The sequence below is a fragment of the Lipophrys pholis genome (assembly GCF_963383615.2).
Source record: "Lipophrys pholis genome assembly, chromosome: 2".
Taxonomy (NCBI): domain Eukaryota; kingdom Metazoa; phylum Chordata; class Actinopteri; order Blenniiformes; family Blenniidae; genus Lipophrys; species Lipophrys pholis.
In genome coordinates this window covers 12,062,171-12,070,857 of record NC_137636.1, presented here as the reverse complement: position 1 = coordinate 12,070,857, position 8,687 = coordinate 12,062,171, and positions in this window count along the sequence as shown.

Genomic DNA, 8,687 nt, shown 5'->3' with positions numbered 1-8,687 from the left:
CTGCGTCTCTAATTCCAATCAGCCAACAAACTCTCTGCACTAAAAAAAAGTCTCTGTTTTGTTTCCATCAAATGTGTTGATACGAATACGTTCTTCTGAACTTTAAAACACTTTGACACTAACTGTTTCTTTTATTTTTGTTTCTTAGCTTTTCACAACAATACTCAACAACTTTGAAAAGGAGAAAAAAAAAATCCATGGACAGAATTTTAGAGGTATTATAAAAAAAAACAAAAAACTCCATTGTGGGGAAAACAAAACCAGGGATGGTAGGAATGAATGTTTAGTTATTAAAACACATAAAAAAGCACTTTATTGGATTTTGATATGGGAAACCTTGGATCCATCTCACTGCTTTACCTCAGCCAGGGTGCTGGTGTCGATCCCATCCAAGAGCGAAGGCGGAAAACATCTTAAAGAGGTCACCAGTTTATCACGGCGGCCTGAACTGAACACCGACGCTCACATATAAACAATATGTGGACAACAATGACCCTCAAATGAAAACCAGAGCACCTGGAGAAAGCACACACAAAAACAGACTTTGAAACCCAACCTGGAGTTGAACTAGTGCGTCTCACACTGTGAGGCAGGAGCCTTCGCCACTACACCGCTACACTGGCCAGGATGAAGCGAAGAAAAATGATTACACATCTGAGAATTTCTTCAATTTGAAAAGTTAAAAACAACTAAAATCAAAAAGTACAACATGCTGGATCTGTACTTGTAAAAACATCTGGAGAAACACAACAGTAGAGAAAAACTCAATGAAACCAACTAAAGTTTATTCAGACTTGGACAAACAATAACAAAGAATAAGTGCAATACTGCACAGCAGGGTGAAAATGTTCAATACATACAGTAATCCCCCCCAAAACTAAATGTTATGATTTTATACATTATAAAGATGGTTTTGGGGGGGGGGGGGGGGGGGGGGGGGGGGGGGGGGGGGCGGGGGGGGGGAGACACAGAATTATCTATCTTTAATCATTTCTGTTGTGAATATGACAGTATAAAGTAAAGTCACGTAGGGCAATAGTGAGTTATCAACTGATTCCTAATATGAAACTCGGGACATCAGATTGGTTCTTGCTCAGGTTCTGCAGTCGTATTTCGCCGTTGGCTTCTCACAGATAGTTTGATGAGCTTTCCAGATGTGCTCGCCATATCAATCTATGCCAGAATCACGGCTGAGCGAGTCAATAACACGCCGCACTGTTACTTCCAAACATGGCTGGAGTAACAATGCATAATCACGATTGCTGCCAGTTCACGAATTGAAAGGGGGATTTTCTGTTTGAAGTCTTGGCAGGACGTCGACCCGCGGATGTTTGCTAGATTAGTTTGTCGTCCTGCAGCTCGTTTTAACTGGAAAATGAAAGAGGGCATAGTTCTACTCAAGCCTTTTATTCAGGCATTTTAGGATCCATTTTAAAGTTTGATTGCTATTGAAAGCTTTCCATTGGCTCAGCCCAGACTGTATTCCTGACCTACTAAAACCTCCTGCTCTTTCCTCTGAAGCCCTGACTGTCAAACTACAGACAAATCCGTCACCGCATCGCTTCCGACGGTGAGAATGTTGCATCTTCAGTTTATTTCACTTTAAATTATGCGGTTGGCATTTTGACTATTCAACACTCATATTCATACAAAAATACTGAAAAATACAATCATGGTGATGATGATGTTTTTAACTAACTGATCAGATATCCAGTATGTGCTGCTGTGCCAAATCTGTGCCTGAGAAAAAAAAAAATGTCTCCAACATGTGGTGTATTTATCTATTATGTCCATCATGGAAACATCGATTTAAGTCCTTTGGGAAAAGTACAGACAGATAATAAGAAAGAAATACAGCCATGAACCTGAATGTTGACGGGAAAAAAGAAAAGATGTCCTTACATGTCTGAGTTTTATTGTCCTTATCGAAGACGCAAATCATGTGGAAAAACAATAGGGAGCATAACCAACTTTGATCCAGATCATGAAGAAGAACATTTGTGTGGAGATAATCCTTTCTACATGCTTTCTGTCCCGGGACAGGAAACTCAACAGCTGCAGGAGACACACACACACACACACACACACACACACACACACACACACACACACACACACACACACACACACACACACACACACACACACACACACACACACACACACACACACACACACACACACACACACACACAAATGAATAATCTGGCTCAGTTGGATGCAGTTTAACAGCAGAAGAGAGAATCTGGACAAAAAGCCCAGACCACATCGCACAAAGGACCATTTTCTCGTCACATGACTCACTCATGGGCAAGATGTTTTGTAGAAAACCGGGAAAGAGAAATGGGATAATGCTCCCTGAGAAATATGACTCGCAAATGTGAAGTATTACCAGTCAGCTTTATTTCTCACCGTGCGTGTCTCCATCTGATTTACACACTTTCACCACTGACATCTATTTTAACATAAATATGTATGGGGGTATTAATTCCCACATTTTTCTATTAAATTATTCAATGTTATTCTGCTTTTTGGTCATCTCGCTACGAGAAAAAAAAACCAACACATCCCAGTTTAATCGGTGCTGTGGCTGGAAGTGTTGTACAGACAAACAAAGATAGGAAATCCATTGTTATTCTAATGTGGTCACCAGATTATTTAGTTTTATTGGTATTTCATTAACAAAACGTAATAATAATTACAAAACTGTCTATACTCTGCCTTGTTTGTTACCAGTAATAATTCGTTTGGATAAAGGCAAAGACAATTGTTGCTATGGGCAAGACGTTAATTGTAAACTGTTGCGGCAGATAAGTCAAGTTAATTAATATATTGCTTTTGTTTGTATTGTTCTGAATTTACTTTGGTTTTTTTCAACCGTTAATGTATAAATTGTGCATAAAACAGGGCAGCGTTACCACAATGAAGTCAATGTCAAACCAAATCCAGCTCTTTAAATCTGGATGGCAGACAGATAGGGCTGCCACAAAACAAAAAATGCAATAGAAGAACCCTGGCTACAGAAATATACAACATTTTTACATGCTCCTAATACTTCGAAGGGTTTAGATGTTTTTTCCAAACCCAAAGATTCTAACAGCTATCATCCAACATGTACTTGTGAAGTTAACACTGAACAAACAGCAATGAAGAAAAAAAAAATCACACAGAATCTTATAGGTATAAAAGAGGACATTATGCTTTACAAAGTACAGGATGTTTCCCTGATGGGAAAAATGGATGCTGGTTGTAAAAGAGAGACAACTTTTGTTTAAGCTCCACCCAAAAACAACAGAGAGAAAGTTAGAGACGGAGCCGTGAAAGTGCTTCATTGGGTGAAACTACAGAGTTATCCTGTGAACCTGAAGTGTGCTTGTGAAGTGTCGGTGGACCACTGATGTCAATCAAACCCATGAGCAACCAAACTGTTAGTGCAAGACTGAAAGCTTTCAGAAACTACAAAACTCTACAGTGTAAAAAAAAAAATACAGGTCATACTTACACATTCATACATTCTGAGGTAAAATGTGATATTACATGAAATATGCACTTTTGCGTGATTTAGATAAAACATTCAGTCAAATCTGAGTCTGTTTTGGTAAGTCGGAGTTTGGTTTGGTATATTTGAGTCTGGTTTGACATGTCGAATCTATTTCAGGATGTCTGTCTCGTTTGGTATGTTTGAGTTGTATATATAAATAACTAGAATCGTATACTGAATATATATAAGTCTATTTTGGTATTTCGATATTGTAGTTTGTTATTTTTTTAAAAAAAAGTAAAAAACTATAATTTTCCTGCCACAATTATACACAAGTTGTTCTATCACATACAATCCCAATAAAAAACATTTACATTTGTTGTAATGTGACAAAATGTGGAAAAGTTCAACAGGTATGAATATTTTTACAAGCCACTCTTTGGGTCTCGTTTGGAATATATGAGACTACTTTGGTACTTCTGAGTCTTGTTTGGTACGTCTGAAAATAATTCAGTACATTCGAGTGCAGTTCAAGTCTGATTTGTTACATCAGAGTTCAGTCTGTCTCTATCAAAGGTTTTAAAACCAAATCAAATTTAACTGGAGCCGCAAATCATGTTTAACCTTAAAAATTAGGCGAACACATATATTAAAATTTCATATATAGTTTTGATGGATGAACATAAAATGTGTTTTATGTTGCATTTATAAATGTTTCATAAAATTTCGGGTGACATTTCGTGACATTTGTTGCTGCTTTTGTACCTGATTTTAGAGGTTTCACCTTCTTTTTCAGCATTTTTATTTTACAATTCTGACAATTTAGCTGGTGTAACCATCGTCGCTCTTTTCTTTTTCAAGCAGTTGTGTGTGTGTGTGTGTGTGTGTGTCTCCATTGTTAAGCTCTTTTTTTTTTTTTTCAGAAAGCCAAGTCTTTTTTTTTTTCCAAAGCTGTTTCAGCAGTTTTCGCCCATTTTTTTTTTGTGGTTTTAGCTATTTATCTCAATTTTAGTTGTGACTTTTTTGCCAAGAGTTAAAAGTCTCTTTGAAAAAGACTTTGTGTCCGTAAATAAAATGAAAACAAGATGAAGTGTTTATTTAGGGGTACATTTATGAAATTTTTCGGAAGCCTCTACAGAAGGACAAAAGAGCCACAGGTTGCAGACTTCTCTGCTCTATATGGTCCAACATGCTGAGTCTATGTCTAAGGCGAGTTTAGTACATTTAAATTTAGTTTGAGATGGTTCAATCTGCTTCAGTATAATTCAGTATATACTGCATATAAGTCTAGTTCAGTATATAGAACTCTAGTTTAGCTCAAATGACTCTATTTTAGTATATGCGGGTCTAATTCAATACTTTTGAGAGTGGTTCTGTTGGAGGTTTCTTCTTTAAAATGGGAGTTCTTTCTTCTTTTTGCTGTCACCATGTGCTGCCCAATGGGGAAAGCGGTTTCCCCTCCAGTAGATCTTGGCACAGTCTGTGGGTTGTCCTTGACCTACCTGCACAAAGTCAGTGAGGAATTCTAAATTGGATAAAAATTTGTGATGGATTGGCGGTCTGTCCAAGATGCACTGCCCTTTTCCCTACAGCTGGAATTGGCTCCAGCTCGCCACAACCCAGAACCGGATAGAGCGGCATGGAAGATGGATTAATAAAAAACTGCCTACCAAATGCTTGCAGGACGACTGCTTTGCTTTTATTTGGAATGTTGTTACTTTATGTTTAAATATTTCTCTGGGTAAAAAAACTTAATTGACTTAAATCTAAAACAAGATAAGGTCAATATGAAATATAAAGTAAAAGTACAAAGTTATGGAATTGAAAATGATAATGTAGTGAAATAAACAAACAAACAAATGAATAAAATGGGTGTAAATGAAGTGTAACTTTAGCTTTTTAAATACAACAATACAACAGTCATTCTGTTATTTCTGGACCTCAGTGTGAAAGTGAGAATAAAATCTCATTGGCAAAATGAGAATACGTTAGCAGTGCCAACATAAAACTCCCAGCATCCTTTGTGGGAAACAGAATGTGAATTGTTCTCTGGTGCTGATGTTGTTGTGAAAGGCATGACATCACTGTCTGGGAGCTCCTTCAGTTTCTTTCTCTGTCAGACCGGCTGAAGTCAGAGTGGGAAGCTGATGCTTCCTGTTGGACGATGATAATTACTCACTTTTACAGTACAAACAAGAACTCTGTCTTGGGTGGTTTAAGGTTCCGAAGGTGCCGCGGGACGTTTAGATCTGGAAACGTTTAACTCTGCTTTCATGTGTTGACGTGAGGGCATATTCTACTCTGATAAAAACTGTTATGTACAACATGCTCTGCTTGTAATCAACCTGCCTTAAGATGAGGGTAATTGCAGGCTATAATACTGGAATGCCGATCTGCGTGACCTGCGAGTTACACACTGTTGCAGAGTACAAATCATCAATCTCAAACAACTGACTGCAGAAATTAAGTCTTTCTTTCATTTTTTTTTTTTTTTCAATCTACATCTGTTTGTAATTGCAGTGTTTTGCTACCAGTCAGTCATTGTGTGTGTATGTGAATTCACACACAAAGAAATTCCTCTGAAAACAGTTTTATAATTTTATACTGACCTGAACAACATTTTCATGCTTACAAAGCTGTTAAAACTCAAATTTTCTAGTGACTACATGGACAATACAAACCCTGTCTATATGTTTACAGATGTAGAAAGATGATCCTTCATTTCCGTTTCCTACAAAATCCTTCATGACTGTGTCACTGAGCCAAATGAGAAAACCAGAACCAAAAACATATAAGTCATCCTCTAGTATTTTACTCTTATAGCTTCCTTTCATTCACAGAAAAACAGATCCTACTTGATACGGTTCCAACTTGTTTGCATTTTAGATGACTGGTTTTTCACATTTGTCTGATTCATTCAGTGTTTCATGTTTAGTATGTCATTGAAATACAGTTGCGAACATTCAGATATGAACCACCATTGATTTATATTAGTTCAAAGCAAATTTACATTTCTCTGCCTTTCCAGTGTATAATGCCATTTTCTCATAAATCATTCAGACGTTGACAACCTGTTTGTGTGCAGCCAAAGATGAACATCATTCCCGTACAACCGGGAAACATTCAAGCTGGGAAAGACATCAGTCTGAAATGCTCCTGCACACATTACATTGTGTTCCCATCGCTTTAGAGAACGCTCCACTGACTTACATAAACTTACTCATACCATATCCTCGCCACTTAATGCTGAACTGATCCATTTTCAGGTCAGGACTTAACATCACACACTTTATGTGTGGTTGGTAAACTTTGTTGCCTCAGACTGCAAAGCGTTTTAGCGTTTTCCCTTTTCTTCTGCAGGTTGTAAGGAGTTATTGATCTAATCTGTCAGGTGCAAATCTTCTGTTTGAGGCCACAGATGACACTGCTGCTCTCTAGTGGCAGCCTTGATTTGATGCCCACTCACCCATGGATGAGTTTTCATGTAGTTTCTTGAATCTAAATGTAAATAATGAACAATCTGCTCGAGTTGACATACCGGGAAAACGACGGCTTGGATCCATTGTTTTTTAAAAAATCAGAAGCATTTCAAGTGTGTCTTTTCATTTATTGGCCCTTGGTGTGTGATTTCCTGGTTTTCAACCCTAAGTCATTTGGCGTGAACTCCCACACACTGCCGTCCTAAGTTGAACAAGGTTTTACATTAGATGGGTGGATGACTGAGAGGTGGTTGATGCTGCAGTTGCTTCACAGCAGATAATAGAGGTTTGAAACCTGCTCAAACGCGACAGGGCTTGGCATGTCTTTCTTTAGTGTTGAAATATTTAATTTTGAAAGGTTGAAACAGGTAAATTGCCCCATTAATGAGGTGAATATTTGTCGGGTGATGCTCTCAGCATTTTCTGCAGCATTAAAAGTGATTGCTTTCAGTTTCTCTTTTGTACCGATCCCTTTTATCAATTGATTTAAATAACATCTTTCTGAACCTTCATCCAGGTTTTAGAGCGGAATCACACCGAGAATTACTTGCCTGTCAGTCCAGCTCCTTTTTTCCAGTAGGTGTCAGTGTTCGACAGTGAATTCTGACCAAAGCAGCATATCATCATCACACCACGAGCCTAATGAGACATAACAACAATGCGTTTGTATGACATTCATCAGGCGAGAAGAAAATGAATTTGACTCCCAACAGAGCTCAGATATGAAGCTCTGGTGAAAACAAAAGGTTGCAAAGACTGAATGCACACGGCCAGCAAGCTGTTCTGAGAAGAACCCACAGTCACATTAACTGTGATGCTTTTTAAAGGTTAGCACAGATGACTTTAAAGGTCAAAACTGGCATAAGCCATGAAAAGAAATGTTGTCTGATGAAAGAATGCCCATTATTCTTTAAAAATTCAACAAAATCATTTCTCTTTGGCCCCTCGTGTCATCCATCTTTTGTTGATTCACACAGCTGCAATAAACAACACGCCAAGCTCCAGGAAATAAGAAACAACCGGGGAGCTGACGCTTCCAAGTGTAAACACATGTAGTCTAAATACGGCCGTATGAGTGTGTGTGTGTGTGCGTGTGTGTGTGTGTGTGTGTGTGTGTGTGTGTGTTCATGTGAGTGCAAAACGTGATTGTGTGCTCGTCTGTGCATGCGTGTGCTTCCCCAGGTGTGAACTCGCCACACAGTCTTGAGTAATGGATATAATTAACTGGTCACTGTAGCATAGAGCCTTTACATACCATAAGTAATAGTCATGGCTGAGAAAATCACTGGGTAATGGGCAATACTCCTCCCAGCAGGGACACTAAATGTCTCATCACGCTTTTCCTAATTACCCAATTAAAGCTTATGTGGCAGATTGGTTTTTTTTCTCATTGTCTTTTGCTTGATGGCATGAGGTCCTTTTAGCAGTCGTATGTTCAACAGCAGACAGGAAGACCTCAACATGCAAAGTACAAACGCTATGTGCGAGTGTCTGCTTCTACAAATGCAGTGTGTATTGTGCACCGTAAATAAGAATGTATAATTAGATTGGTGCAATCTGATCCAGTAAAACAGATATGCTACAATATCTAACAAAGATGATATTGTTCAGCTTTGCCGGAGATCACAAGAGATTTTAATTTTGCAAGATGTTTATCTTGGAGGCAGTGGATTGTGGGGGGAGTAGAGCTGACTAGCTTTATAGTGAGGGGTGTGGGGGATAAGTTG